Here is a 15752-nt window from a genome sequence, read left to right as displayed (position 1 = left end):
TGACAACTGTGGCACTATTTCCAGAGGCAGTGCAAATAATATCCCAAGTAAACCCTGTAATTTTAGTCTTTGTACAGCAAAATCACTGAGAGCAACATAGAAACTTGTCCCATCCCATAGCATTTTCAAGTACTCAGGGTGGAAGCCTTTCAAATGGAGGTAACTGCTAATGTTTCCTTTATTTCTTGAAAGTGATGTTTCAGTGATGTGAATAAAGTGAACGACAGAAACATTCAGTAGCTCTCCTAAACAATGCAATTTGAATTTAGCAAGTTCAAAAGTTGTGAAAGTCTGGTTGGCTTTTGCCTCTGCATTTTTAGACATGGCTTTTAAGTTTCTGTGGCAGGCATTTGTTACCTGTTTAATTATGGGGCATTAGGGTAACTAAAACAATCTTTGATCTGTAACTTGATCAGAGATGAAGTCTTAATTCCATCTGTCACTTCAGTTACTGTTTTTTTTCTGAATTTGATGTAATGTGTGTTACTTTACAGGTGGAGGCAGTGGTAAAGCAAAAGGTTCCTTTAATCCAGTGGCAGATGGTTTGCCATGGACTGTGCATTGGCACCAACCAATTGACAGTGTACAATACTGACAACACATCCTTAGGTCTCAGTCCATCTCTTCCAGTGTTTAGAATGCTTTGAGACCATGCAAGTCCAAAGACTGAGCTAAATGGCCAAGTACCATATTCTGCATCTTAAACACAAAAGAACTAAAGCTTGCTTTGAAATCAGCTTTGGGAAAGAGGCATATTTTGGGTTCAGGACTAGTAAAATTAATTTTGCACTATTTTTTTAATTCCATGTAAAGCAAAGATGGTTTTTCTTCCTCCTTACTATCCTCTATTTGTTTCAGAGGAAAATGAGTTTTTGTTGAACCTCTCTGCAATTGAATTGCTGTAATGATAAATTTGCGAGCAGCAAAAAACAGAGGCGTTAAGCTAAATAAAATCAAAAACACCCTGTGAATTTTACTTTCATACTAAGAGCTGAAAGTAAAAATTAATAATTTCTTAGGAAAGAAAATCAAATTGGAAAACAAGCAAGTTTGAGTGAAAGTTAACACAAATCCCCTGAAATGGTGAGTAGCATGGAGAGGCCATAAAAGGCTTTTTGATGATACAGATATAGAAGTATTACATAATAGATGGGGAAGATAATGAGCATTTCTTTCTCAGTTTGTGTTACATAGTAAACTGCCTGTTGTGAGGCATAATTTACCAGAAATATAATAAACCATCCCTCAGAAAAGCATGAAGAATCAATGGTGAGGTGATTAATTGATGAAAAAACAATTGGGAGATAAATATTTGTAGTTTAGCTAAGAGAAAACAATACATGATGAGAAACATCTTCAGTTGTGTAAGTTTCTCCTTACGTAATATTAATAATAAGCTTACATAGTAAGCTTTATTAGAAAAAGTTTCTACTGTAGAAACTTACCCTATTTAGAAGTATTTTGATGGAAATAGAGTTACATCTAGAAAAAACTGATTAAGGAAAAAAAAGTACTGAAAACCTGCTTGTTTGTGCAGTGCTGCTTGCTCTGGTGGGGGAAGTAATCTGTGCTGCTTGTCTTGTTCCTTTGCAAAGAATAGCCACAAGGAGTGTCTCTATGAAAATATTGGGGAAAACCTAGGTGATCGTTTCTTTTAGATCCAGTGGCTCTGTTCACACTCAATGACTTGTTCAAGAAGTGTCACAGATCTGGGATGCAATTCTGTCCCTCGGTGCCAGAATTAGGAGAAGCATAGAAGCCAAATGGGTGGTTTCTGATCATTCCCTCCACCAAGGGCAGGCACAGGTAGGATGGCACAGAGGGGTTTAGGCTCAATCTTCTCAGAGCATGCAAAGTTTCTGAATTTTCGTTCAGGATAACTGGGTTATTGAGTGAAATAATTGGCTACCCAGCTACTGGAGACAGCTTTAGTGCATAGTGACGCTTGGTTTTATGGAGTGACAGAGTATGGCTGCTGAATGTTAGCTCCTTTTAGGAGGAGAGGCCGGATGTTTTTCAGGATCTGGAAGGTGTTGCAGGGTTCCTAGGCAAAGCCACAGAACACTGAAATTTTTCTCATACAGTTCTATAAACAGGTGTCAAGATAAGCAGGAGAATTTCAGTGAAAAGCAATTTGTGTTGTGGAACAGAAGCAGGCATGGGAAGCAGAGAATGTGGTTATGAAAGAAGTGGGGACTTGATTTCACTTGATTGTGTTGAAAATTACATCAAAGAAAAAATTATTTTCTTGATACGGAAGAATTAAGATACTGAGGTCCTCAGGAGATGATGATTTAGTAAACTACATGAAAAAGAGAAAACCATATGGTGTGATTGTTATAATTGTGCCCATGTGAAATAATTATAAACTCAGTGAGGAAGTGGTATTTGCTATAGAACTACTACATACAGTATCTTTGAAAATTAATCTTTGGGCTCTTTCAAAGGGTTTTGTGTTAACTATGTTCACAAAATTATTTCAGCAGCCAAAAGAAGGAAAGAAAGCAAGCTGCTTGGAATCTCTTGAGCAGGGAAGCTCCTCTTCACCCTGCAAGCCCTATTCTTTATGAAGGTGTAGGCTGCTTGCTCACGGTACATCACACTGACATCTGTGAGAAAGTGTGTAAAGGGTGTGTTTGCATATCATTATCATGTTGTTATTACAGGCATGATGGCAATGGGGCTTTGCTGAAACAGAGCATGGAGTTTATTAGACCAAACTGTGGTTGTAAAAACTGCACAGGCTTTTGACCACACTAGTTAATCTTTGAGTCTGGAATAGAAACAGAAAACAGTTCTCTGAGTTTAATTAGACATGTGCCACTTAAACTGCTGAGAGAAGAAGCTGATACCCCTCTGCAATGTTAGAAGGGAGTTGACACCTGACTTATTTTTCAAGGGGCTGAGAGAGAGAGACAGGTCACTTTCAGCTTGGGTTTGTGCATGGTGGATGATGGTGGATGGAGAGGAATTCTCATGTTCCATAAAATCAACAGAAATATGCTGATGTTGGAGTGGGCATTTCTTTATGTTTTAGATGAATTCTTTTTGCCTGGAAGCAAGGTAATTGATCTGTAGGTTTTCTGCTGTGGTTTGCAAGCTATCATTTTTTATGTTGCCTGTGATATTTTTGATACTGTCTGTGATGTCTAGAAAAATGGTGTTGTACGGAAATATTTCAAAAGCAATTTGAAGGGCCTCTGACAGTTTTTGAATTTATGATAGAGGCAAGGGTGAAGTCCAGGTTTCCAAGGCAGATAGGGAAGACATCACTTACAGGCTTGAGGACACAAGCAGTTAAAATCTTATCAGTATCTTATGAAGACATTTGGCCTGGTTTAAGACCACATAGTGCCTATACCTGCGTGCGTTACCAGGAGAAAATGTTAGCTTTGAAAACAAAGTTGTCTGGGTGAACATCAAATAAATGGGTCTGATGATGCCTTTCAGCTGAAATCCTTGATCTTGGTCTTTTCTTAAAAAGTGAGCACAAGCTTTCATGCTGCGTGATGTTGAGATGTGGTCTAATGATGTGTCAACTGGACTGGGGGAGTTGGTTGGGAAGTGCTTTATTCTGTCTCATTGATGCAGGAAGTTTCTGTGTGAGTAATGGTTGAGTGGAGGATATGTGAGCAGGAATTACGCTTTTATGAGAGCTTTTCAGTGAATGCGTTATAAATTTAGAAAGTCACCTCATCTGCAGATATAGAGAAGACTGTAAATATATTCCTGAAGTAGTAAATTGGGAAATGTGTTGCAGATTTTTGTCTTTGAATTAGTGGTTTAATGATATTTTTGAATCTGAACATAAAAGAGATAACAGAGTCTTTTAGTGTTCCCTGTAATAAGTAGAGCCAGCAAGACAGTAAGTAGCTTGATATGTTGCCTAATATTACCATAGGTTCTCCTTGGCTGATTTACTTGTGGTTTGGTGGTTGAATTTTAAAGAGTGCAAAGTTCTTTCAGATCAGCCTGTGGTGATGGTAGTGCTCATTGTAGCTTATAAATCTGCTGATTCCTTCCCTATAGTAACCTCAACACCATAGAATCACTTAAGGTTGGAAAAAAGCCTTAAGATCATGGTGTCCAACTGTTCCCCCAGTAGTGCCAGGTCCATCACTAAACCGTGTCCCCAAGTGCCACGTCTGCACATCTTTTTCAATACCTCCAGGGATGGTGACTCAACCACTTCCCAGAGTGTGCAAAGGCCGGAGGAGAAATGTGACAGGTATTGTCCACTACAAGATGCAAAAACACGTGGGCTCTTTTGTACAGTGATTATCCTTCAGTTCTGGTTTTGTGTAGCACCATTGACTCCTGGGCTGGGTATAAGGATCTAAAGTGATATTGCAATGGGAGTAATGGTAAAAGCCATAGAAAAGAGGAGTTGATGCTTCTGACCATAATCAATTCCAAGCTCATACTTTTGTGATAGTACAGTGGAAAAAACACAGAGAATAGTGGTCTTATCAGTGTCTTACAGCTAATACATGATTTTATTTGTACTGTTTAGCTGCATACAGGTGTATTCAAGTTCTTGAGACATGAAGATGTCTCTTCATTGTGATCCCAATAATATTGTTTTGATTTGTGTCACTGAAATGAAATACTGTATTCCTTGACAGAGACCAACATCTGTGTGTGTATAAACCGGGGCAGTCCCATTGCAGTTCAGAGGTGTTCTCTTTGTGGGATTAATCACTAGTTTTCCTCAGAAGAGGAGAACAAATACCTGTCATTCAGAGGCAAAATGGGGTAAACAGTGTACTTGGATATGCCTAGAATTTCAGTGGTCCTGAAGGGAGTGGCAGCATTACTTTTGTCAGCCCCGATCTCTCCTGTGAATCAGAACTGATCATATGTTGTGAGTTTAGTTACTTTCATTCCAGTAACACAGTTGCATTGTGCAGACTTTTTGTGCTTAACACTCTACTGGCTGGCACTGCAGATTGATCCTGTTCTGTTGTAGATTCTTCAAATTGTGTCCATTAGTTCAGCCAGTGTTCTCTTCCTCAGCTGTTGTGTGCTTCGCTGATGTGCTTTGGTGTCCTGCTCCCCAGGAGGTTTTTGAAGACAACCTTTAGAGAGTTTTACAAGTGTGTTCTGTGAGAGCAATGTAGGAAAGAGCTGTCACTTCGCACTGGGAGCTATAGCTGCACTGATAGTGAAATGCACATGTCAGTATAAACAAATTTTCCCATGTTTCCCAGTGCTAATATCATCCCATACAATGGCAACACATGGTGATTTTTAATTTTTTTTGTTTGAGGTTTTTTTTTTTTTTTTTTTACATTTTGGGAAGTTCTTGTTGAAATATCAGAAGTTAAACTCACAGCAAGCTTTGAACCTCCTTCATTTGTACATTGCAGGATTTTTCCCCAGCTCCCAGTTTGCAGATACATTGTGGTATTCTTTGGATTTCCTGCATGTCATTGCTCTGAAATACCAAAAACTGTGTGTATTTGGTTGCCTATTGGTCTGGTGTACATCTGAAACAGCACATTCTGCTTTGTGGTTCTGATATCTCTATGCCTTGATTCTCAAGAAAGACAGTAAATTGGCCAATTATATTTGGAATCTGGATCACCAGCATGTGAATTTTAAGGTGCTGAGAGACTCCCAATGAGTGCAGCAGAGGCTGAGCCTCTGTTCTTGACCTCCAGAATATTGAGTGGAGGTGCTAATTTAAGTTGGACAGATCTGTGTTTCTTAAGCTGATGTTATTAGAGTTTGCATATTAACACATATCCAGAGACAGTTTGCTTGCATATGGAGTGAGAGGAGGAGACCATGTCTTGCAGTGCTCTTGCAGCAAAGAACTGAGCTTGGATATGGAAGGAGATGCTGTTAAGATCATAGAGAACAGTTGCTGTGTGACAAACTGTACATAACATCTGAAAAATAGGACAGATGGATTGTCTTTGAGTCATTGTTTGCTTTGATTCTTGAGCTTCTTCTATATACTACTACTATCTGTAAGTGAGAAAGAAGCAAAGAAAAGGGATGTATCCAGTAACAGTGCATAAAGGCACCTGAGGCAGGATGAAGACCCATTTTTACATGACAGAGGAAACTGAGATGTAATGTTTGGGCAAGACTTATTATTGTATCATTTTTTTTAAAAGGTCTGACATGTAGAAACTGTACAAAAAATGTTTCCCAATTTCTTTTTTTTTTCAGTAATGTCCTTCTTCTACCTAACTGCAGAGATTCCTGGTAGGCAGGAAGTCACCACATATTTCATGTTTGTCTTCTTTTGTTTCATTTCCCTTTGCTTGTCCAGAGAAATCTAAAATTGAAAATGTAGTGGTAATCACAAATGGTATGTAATAAAATGTGCCATAGTATTCTTTCCTAGCAAAGAAATCATGTCCTCTGTCTCTAAAATACTCTGCCTATATTTCTATGTCCTTTTTTGATTCCTTTCTCCTTAAAGAACCTGTATGGTTTCCATGACTACAACAGTTAAGCAGGCAAAATCTATTCCATATTTATACTCTGCAAGTTTATGGGGGGAAAAAATAAATAAGTTTGTGAGGAAACCATCTCTGTGCAATCTGTTTTTGTGAACCCTGACAGCAATGCTCCCTTTATGTGGTCATGAATTCAGTACTGTAAAGGCAGGGTCAGGCTCATTTGAGAGAGTTGGCATCCAGGGTTTTCAGCTGGATTGATACAACTCTTTGGCATAGAGCAGGTTTGTTCATAGCTGTGGCTGGATCTGTGATCCCCTTGCCATTAAAAAATGTATCAGCTGTTTGAAAATTCTGTGTCTGCAGGGAAGTAACTGATGATTATGAAATTGAAGCTCTTTCTGTGCGTTGATTAGAAACTCCATTTAATTTACAGTATTTGCTATCAGACAGTGACATTTTATAACTCTCTTTATGGATGTCAGGTACTTCTGTTCCTACACTGTCAAAAGCTTCCTCTTGGTCACTGACAGATCTCTCTTTTCTCACGTTTGTGCTGCGTCACTACCATAATACAACTTCCTGGACAGATTTTTTCAAGACTCTCGTTGGTCCTCCTGGAAAACCAGGGTTGTAATTAACTGTTGTCAGTGCATTGCAGCTGTTCCTTAACAGACTTCAGGCTCATCCTTTCATGTCATTCACCTGAAACCCTGTCCCCACTGAAATTGTTGCATCATCATCACTGATCACCATGTGTTTCACATGAGACAGATTGCACAAACCACTTCTGTTCCCTCTTAGGACCAAGGGATTTCTCCTGTGATAGGAGAATGGCTGTGGCCACATGGAATCAGAGAGGTAGGGCAATAGGACAGACCACCTAAATAAAATGGCAGGCATCAAAACAAAGACACAATGGAACCAGAAAAATAAAAACTAGAGCCGGTCTGGAAGGAAATGCAGCTCAGAAAATTCAATTTTCTTTGTCAGCATGTATTGCTGATATTTATTCTCTAAGATGAATGTAGTCTACAGATTTTCACAGTGCTTTACAGAAAGCAATTTACTGTGCTTTGTCCCAAGACCCATCCTTAGACAATCATAAGAGCTGGTGACAGCCCAAAAAAATTAAACAGAAGTTGTGCAAGATAGAAAGAAAATATGAAACAAGATATTCTGTGTGAAGCCTGGGTGAAGTTTGTGAACAGTGCTAGGCATGTCTGATGTGAGATGAGTGGGAAAACTCTCCAGAATGGGCAAGAGTTGGCAATAAAGAGAGACAGACAGGAAGGGAAGCAGAAAGTAGGAAGACTCAAAGACAGGAGTCCCTTTGCGAGTGGCAAATAGGACATTGAGGGGTTGGTTTGTTTGTGGGTGTTATTTGTGTGTAGTTTTCTGGTGTTGGTTTTTTTGGTTTGGTTTGGGTTTTTTTTTTAATCTTTATTCTTTTCTGGATTCAAATACAGTGTTTTAAAATTCTGTGTACACATCTATGTCTTGAGATTTCTAGTGTTACAGGGCAACTCAAAAACCTACGATTTTTCGTTTTGTTCCTGTTTTAAAAAGGCACTTTGGCTTGTTATGCAGGTAAACCATTCTGTTTCTGTCTGCTTAGAATAGCCTTGTGGGGATTGCAGGGTTAGTTTGGGGAAACTAGAATCTGAGTGGGCATTTAGGGTTAAACTTTTTACTTTTTTTTCTCCCATGGTTATCACATTGTAGGTGAAGGCTTGCTAAGAGTACACTTTTATTCCATGGTTGAATTTTGGTATTTAATCATTTGAGAAATGCAGCAAGAAGTGTTGTGAAATAGCATTTCTTATTGAGCCAAGTGACAGCTTTTGTTCTGTTTGTCAGGCAAGCCAGCAAATCTTTTAAACTGTGATTGCAAGGAGGTTATAGTAAGATAGTATCTGGCTTCTATTCCAGTTTGTAGATCCAAAAAATAGCAGGTTTATCATGTGACTGACAATTTGAATGTGGTAGGTACTCAGCTTTTGCCAGGTGTGGAGACTCTGCCTTGGTGCCACTATTTCCCATGTCTTGTAAATTGCTGTTAAACAAGGAAACTGGACTTTTTCTGGCTTTGTTGCTTAAAAAACTTGAAAACTGTCCAAAGTTTATATTCCATGCTGAGTTCAGAGCAGTGAATGTGAGATCTCTTTGCCAAATTCAGTGTCTTATACCCATTCTCCAGATGTTGGGCAAACATCATCTTAGTATGGTTACTGGCAAATCCCGCTGAAGCTTGTTTTGCCCATGTGTTTTCTGCCACTGAGTATTGATAGACACTGCCAGCTCTGGTTCATTTTTCAGTTTTTCACCTTGCTTTGGTAAATCCTTGAGCAGACAAAGAGTGAGTAATATAGGATACTTTGGAGACCACGAGATTGTCATCTCTTACATGCTTCACGTGTAAGAGAAAGCATATTGGTCTAGAGCCCTTTTAAAGCAGAATAGAAAAGAAACCTGGCTCCTCTCACTGCCCAGGTTGAATTTCCTAGGCTGGCAGCTAACAAAGGGTACTGGCAGCTAGCAGACTGTGTAGTGAGTTAGTGACAAGAGACATGCAGGGCCAGAAAGTACGGATTTTACAGCTCTGTTCAGAAAAGTATGAAACAGCTGAGTGGCTTTCAGAGCCAAGTATAAAGAATTAGCAGAGCACATGCAGATGAGAAGTATGTAAACATGCTTCATACTCAGCATCCTCATGAATATTTTAATGTCCTGGCAAACTGAACCAGCGCCCATTGAGTGGTGTGCCAGGCAATGTGTGAACTGTATAGCTGTTTCCACATTGCCTTTCCCACCGTATCCTGTATGCCCACCCTCTTTGTGAGTGAGAATGACTGTGGGAAGAGTTTTATCTTGCATCAGTATACACAACTGATAGGTGGGCTACAAAATGGCTCTTGTTAGGGCATCACCAGCTCGTATAATTAGAAAGATAACTTTTATTGTAAATAAGTTTACTAAAAATAAGTGTTCCATCATTTTTTATCCCTGCAGCTTCTTCTACATTGTCTTATATGTGATGGCTTGAACACCTTCCTTCAGACCTTCCCATCTGAAATTTTGGCAGATAAAAGCTCTCTCAGCATGACTGAATTGTGAAATAGATTTCACAGAAAACTTTTCAGATCTAGCTGTCCTTAGAATTATGAATGAATTATGCTTCCCAGTTTATCTTTGCTGCAAAGGGCTGCTTGGCTTTGACATTTTAGGCAATGACTGTAGTACTTGAAACAGAATGAGCAATACAGATTCAAAATTGGACTGTTATGGATATGACACTGGCACTATTTAATCCTCATTGGGTGACAGTGAAGGGACTGGGTGAACTGTGGGCTTGGACTTTGTGTTTGCATGTAAGCATGTAAGCTACTGAGCCAGGTAATAGACACCCCTACCAGAGAGAAGAAGACAGAGGTACTCAACCTGTTGGCCTCAGTCTTCAGGGGCAACCTCTCTTCCCACACCTCTCCAGTGGAGGGACAGCAGGATGGGGACTGGGGGAGCAAAGTCCCTCCCACTGTAAATAAAGATCGGGTTTGTGACCACTGAGGAAGTGTGTTAAAAGGAAGGTAATTAGGATCCTGTAATTAAATATGTATTAGACGTATGGAGCTGCTATTTTATCTTTCTGTAGATGTGATAAATATGAGTTTAATTAATATGCTTTGTGAAATTTCCCTGTCTAGATGAGTCATGGTGTTTATGTATATGTGTGTGTATATTATGTGTGTGTGTTTTGAAAGTCACTTTGCATTTACACGACCAAAACTGCCAAACCCCAGTCAGGGACTGGAGGAAAACCTGTAGGGTGCTAGAGGGAGAGCTGAAAGGAGTTTCCATACAGTGCAAAACTCCTGCCCCAGGGGAGGTATCTGGCCATTCCCACCTGAACCTGAGAGTAAATAAACCAATTGAACTCAGTGTTTTGTGGGCTTCCCTCACCCCTCAGGGATCAAGACTCTGACCATCACTTTGACCAACAGACATTGAAATTGCAACAATCAGGTCTTGTCAGGGGATCCAGAGGTGGTCACTGTATACCTTTCTACTCTTATCCTTTGTTTCTCTCCTTAAGTGTTATTTTTATGCTTTTATGCTGCTGCATTCCTAACCAAAATGGCTACATTTTCAAATTTGCCAAATGCCCTATCCGAGCTTGATGTTCTAAAGTGTGCAAGCAAAAGTTTGTTATTGAACCTCCTGAGATTTTTGTTGCTTCTTGTGCACACAGCCCAGAGTAAATCAAACAACCTTCCCCTAACCTGCCAAGCAGACCTGGACATAACAATAATAGTACTTCTATATTGTTGTATATTCTCCCTTCAAAAAGTATCGATGCCTTCAGCTTTTGACAGTTGCCTCTAAAACCTGAAATGTTTGAGCAGGAATTTCTAAGAGAAGGAAAATCCACTGTCCATTTTCAAGTTGCTGTACAATTGCTCTTATTGTCAAGCTTTGGACAAAGGAAAATGATAGAAAATAAGAGATTTTCATTACATATTTGTGCCCAGAATCAAATCATGGTCTGTGCTGTACTTTTCTTATCCTCCTGGTTTTACTGGAATGGCAACTGTAACTTCACAGCAGAATTTGGTTTACCTGGCTGAAGAGTCACTAACTTAAAAACCAGAGGTTTGTAGCGTACCTTTGTATTTATATGTACTATCTTCACATATGTTTGTGAATACACACATACCAAGATCCACACATTAAGCTTAGGTTTATAAATGTAGTTTTAGAATAATCTCACTCACTGACCAAGAAAATTGCCACAAGACCCAAGGACCGGTTCAGCTTTTTCTGTAACAATGCTTGCTTCGAGCAGCTTGACCTTTAGGTGCAGAGTATAACCCTCTAAAAGGGGAAAGGAAGATAAATTATACAGAAGCATTGCTGGCTTTCAGTGTGAACCCTTTAAGTTCTAACATTTTAAACATCTAACCTAAACACTGCTGTCCAAAGAGAAAATAATTTGGTCATGTCTTACGACATTTCTTGCCAAATTTATTACTTAAAAGGCAGCTGCTTCCTAACACTGATGAGAGCACGGACAGGCTTTGTGCAACCCCTATGCATAAGCAGCTCTTGCCAGCTGTTCTGTAGCAGGTGTCAAAGCATTCAGTGACATCCTTTGCAAAAGGTGAGTGAATTCTGAACAAGAGTCCATGCTCTGAATCTGCCTGAGGCAAGCCAAGGACTGGATGAGAAGGCCAGCCCTGGGCAGTGCAGGTAGTTGGCAGCTCTGTGCTCGCAGCCTGAAATAGCTAATGAGAACAGCTTTGGAAGGACTTGCTGTAGTCCAAAGGAGGCATAAACATCCCTGCACAGGAATGTTTCTGGAATGTTTAATGCCATTGTTCTATGGGATCCTTCTAAGATAAAATGGACCAGTCTAGGAGGGCTGCCAGAAAATTAATGTAACATTTCTGCTTCCTTTATACAGCAGAAACCAAGGTGATACCAGGGGGGTCTATAAGGCAATGGTGCCATTTGATGTCAAGTCCCATTATTATGAGTTTGTGCTGCAGATTATCACTCACTCTGAATCCAAGGCTGTCATAATTTAGGGGGTCCATTTCTATACCGCAGGCGGCTTAACGCCCTGCCATCTGTTTTTTCATTGATTCTTGGTTTGTTTTTTTTCTGAGAGACAATGATGGATGGCAAGATGGGGGTTGGGGTAACAAGGTCATTCCTACAGTAAGCAAAGATCAGGTTCGTGACGACCCAAAGAACCTGAATGTACATAAGTCAGCCCAGAGCCCTGAGGGAATTGGCTGCTGTAGGTGCCAAGCCACTCTCCATGACACTTGAAAAGCCGTGGCAGTCAGGTGAAGTCCCAGGTGACTGGAAAAAGGGAAACTTTGCACCCATCTTTAAACAGGGCAGGAAGGAGGACCCTGGGAGCTACTGAGCTGTCAGCCCCACCTCTGTGCCTGGGAATATCATGGCACAGATCCTCCTGGAAGCTGTGCTAAGGCACATGGAGGACAGGGAGGTGATTCAGGACAGCCAGCATGGCTTCACCAAGGGCAAGTCCTGCCTGACCAACCCCGTCGCCTTCTGTGATGGAGTGACTCCATCGTGAACAAGGGAAGCGTTTCACGTCACTTATCAGGATTTCTGTAAAGCCACTGACACAGTCCCCCCACAATATCCTTCTCTCTAAAATGGCAAGAGAGAGATTTGAGGGCAGGACACTTGCATCCAGAAGGTTGTGGTCAACAGCTCAGGGTCCTGATGGGCATCAGTGACAAGTGGTGCCCCTCAGGGGTCCATATTGGGACCAGGGTTATTTAATATCTTCATTAATGACAGACAAAGGGATCAAGTGCACCATCAGCAGATTTGCAGGTTTATGAGGCTTAACAAGACCAAGTGCAAGGTGCTGCACCTGGGTTTGGGCAACCCCCTGCGATCAGCACAGGCTGGGGATGAACAGATCCTGAGCAGCGCTGCCCAGAAGGACCTGGCAGTGCTGGTGGGTGAGAGGCTGGACATGACCCAGCCATGTGCACTCAGAGCCCAGGAAGTCAAACACATCCTGGGCTGCATCCAAAGCAGTGGCCAGCAGGGTGAGGGAGGGGATTCTGCCCCTCTGCTGGTCTCTGGTGAGACCAGATGTCTTTCCTGATAAAACACTGAAATGTAAAAATAGAGCCACACATTTTGAACTTTTGTCTTAAAATTCTCCTGTTTTAGTGGCACGTCTTTGAAGTTTAAGCACTACAGAATTCACTATAAATCTTGACAGCAATGCTGAATTTTCATTCAAGGACTGGGGTGATAATCCCAAACAATTCAGGCACTTCGGTCCTCTCTCATTACTTCATTCCAACACAGGATAATAGATCACATTTCTGTGCAGTGCAGGAAGGAATGTTTTGAGCCCAATCAGTAGTCTCTGCAGTGCTGAGGAAGCTCATGGGAACCCTTGGCAAATAATTTATTTATTCTGTTAGACTAGATCTGGTAATAGAAAAAAAAATGGTACCTTGTGTTGCAGCTGGGGAGGCAGCTTGATTGTATTTTATAATCGAGCTGTTTCCAGTGGCTTGCAAGAAACTGTGAGCTGATGGAAACACACACAAAAAAGCTAGAATCATAATTGGCAACAGGAAAAATGCAGCAGTCATTCATTATGAAGCTGTATTGGTCTTCTTTAGCATTAGCTCTGAATATTGTCTCAATTTCTCTGCATTTTGAGAGGAAATAGAGCTGATCCAGACTATATAGTAGCTGTTCCCGACAATAGGCTGGCAGCTCTTCAGTATGGTCAAACTGGATTTTCAGCACAAAGGGTTGATTCCAAACCTAATAAGGACAGTCAGAGGCTTTTTTGTTACAGTGGCCTTTGACTTGTACTGCTTGGGGCAAACTTTCTGCACACTGGTGCAGGTATGGAATTCTTTTCTTTTACACTAGTTTCATGGAAAACATTTGCTATATTTAAATATACTTTCTGGAGAGAAGTTGTCACTCTAAAAATAATTTTTTAATGTAATTGTTGAAGAGAGGAATGGGCACTGTTTGTATGAATGTGTGCCTTTAAAAACTTAGATGTTAGATGTCAAGAGGAGAAAAAAAAAGAATGATAAAGTCTAATTTCATTCTAAAAGTTGGACTGGTACATGAGGGCACTGTAAGGAGCAAACAAACCAAACCCACCAGAAAACGCCTGCCAGAGTACACTTAGAAAAGTTTGCTTAAAGCAAGATAACATTTTCACTCTTTTTTGTTAGAGTACTTGGCTGACAGGGGACCATAAGCAGAGAGAAGGTAAAGCACTTGAAATATTTTGTGGTTGAAGTTTCATAAACTACTTTTACAGCAGTTTTGCTTGATACAGGAAAAAAATTTGGCTCTTGTTGTTTCTAAAAATGACTTCTTCAGAAATTGCATTAGTGATAGTTATCTGAAACAAGAGCTTTGAAGACAAAAAAACTGCCGTGAAAAGTATTTATATATTCATCCATCTATGCTTTCCTTTTTATCTATCTGTGCATATACATTTAGATGTGTATCTGAGCATTTCTATAAAAGGTGTTCTGCTCCATATATTGGTGGTGATTGGGTGAGGATGAGCTATCATTAGCATTCTTGTTAAGTGTGATTTTCAGGGTTACCAGTTCTCTTCACTGATGGGGATCTCGCCACTAAATAACCACAGTGTTTCAACTACACAGATCAATGTCTTTGCTTAACAAGATCTGTTACAGCTTTCTGCCCCCTTGCTGTGCTGGGGTGAAGGAAATAAGGCAAAATGCAAATGTCAGTAACAAAACCAGGTTAGCTAGAAGGATCAAGTATTACAGATCTAAATAGCAATGATTTTTAATAAGCAGAATTGTGACTGGAGTCTTTTTGGAGGAAGGCAAAGATGACCAAAGTTTGTCTCTTTAGAAAGTAGGTGTAATATTAAGCAGCTTTTCAGACAAATGTTACCACTATATTTGTCACAATATGCATATGCAGTAATAGGGAAGGGGAGTGTTTGTTGGCCCTTAAATTTCTACAGCATTCAGTGAAGAGACTTCCTCAATATAAAAAGCTGTTTTCTGAGATTGCCCAGAGTCTCCATTTCACAGCCCACCTTGGAAGACTGGAGGCTGGGAGCTTTCTTTCCTCTCGTGGGCTTCTGATCTGTCATCTGAGAGATAATAATAGTACTTGCATGAAGTAGTGGCTTGAGATAGGGTAAGCACCTTAAAGAGAATGTGTGTGCCCCATTCAAAGACCCTTGACCCTAAGATTACAAAAATTGTCCTTTATCATCCTAAGAACCCACCTCTAAGAGTCGACTTAAAAAGATATGTATTTTCTGTGGATTTGACAGTCTGTTCTGGGGTAGACTATAATGGAATTGATAAATGTTAAGTTTCACTGTTGATGAAAACATGGGAGGAATAATTTTAAGTGTTTACTTGCAAAGAGACTACTGAAAGAACAGCTTGGACATGAAACTAGAATGCTTTCCTTTGCTTTTTGAAATAGGTATAAAAATGAATGCCTGGTCTTTCAAGTGCATGACAGCAGAGCATTGCTTATTGATTATTGCAGTCTGAGCTCACACAGAATATTAGTGATAAAAGATGACCTGGGTTCATGTAAATCTGACTGGGAGGAGTTTCATTTTTTTCCTGCCAAAGTCAGCAAAGAGCCTTGCTAAATGGCTGTAGTTACATCTATCTCTTGGTAGTCATGAATTTATATTCGCTAAAATTTTTTATCTCTGCTAAATAGGTTTGTTTCAAATTATTTACAGTTTTAAAAGACATTTTTAACACTAACATTTACCATGTCAAACTAACTGTAAAGAGG

The 15752-nt window shown here is 40.1% G+C and overlaps 1 protein-coding gene across 8 annotated transcripts in view; it reads left to right on the top strand.

Moving 5' to 3' along the window:
• Positions 1–15752, top strand: part of MAPK10 (mitogen-activated protein kinase 10) — a 150636-nt gene that overhangs the window by 78195 nt on the left and 56689 nt on the right. The gene's annotated exons all lie outside the window — the stretch shown is intronic.

The sequence above is a fragment of the Corvus brachyrhynchos genome, unplaced genomic scaffold (assembly GCF_000691975.1).
Source record: "Corvus brachyrhynchos isolate BGI_N302 unplaced genomic scaffold, ASM69197v1 scaffold229, whole genome shotgun sequence".
Classification (NCBI taxonomy): domain Eukaryota; kingdom Metazoa; phylum Chordata; class Aves; order Passeriformes; family Corvidae; genus Corvus; species Corvus brachyrhynchos.
This window is presented reverse-complemented; position numbering and strand designations above follow the sequence as displayed.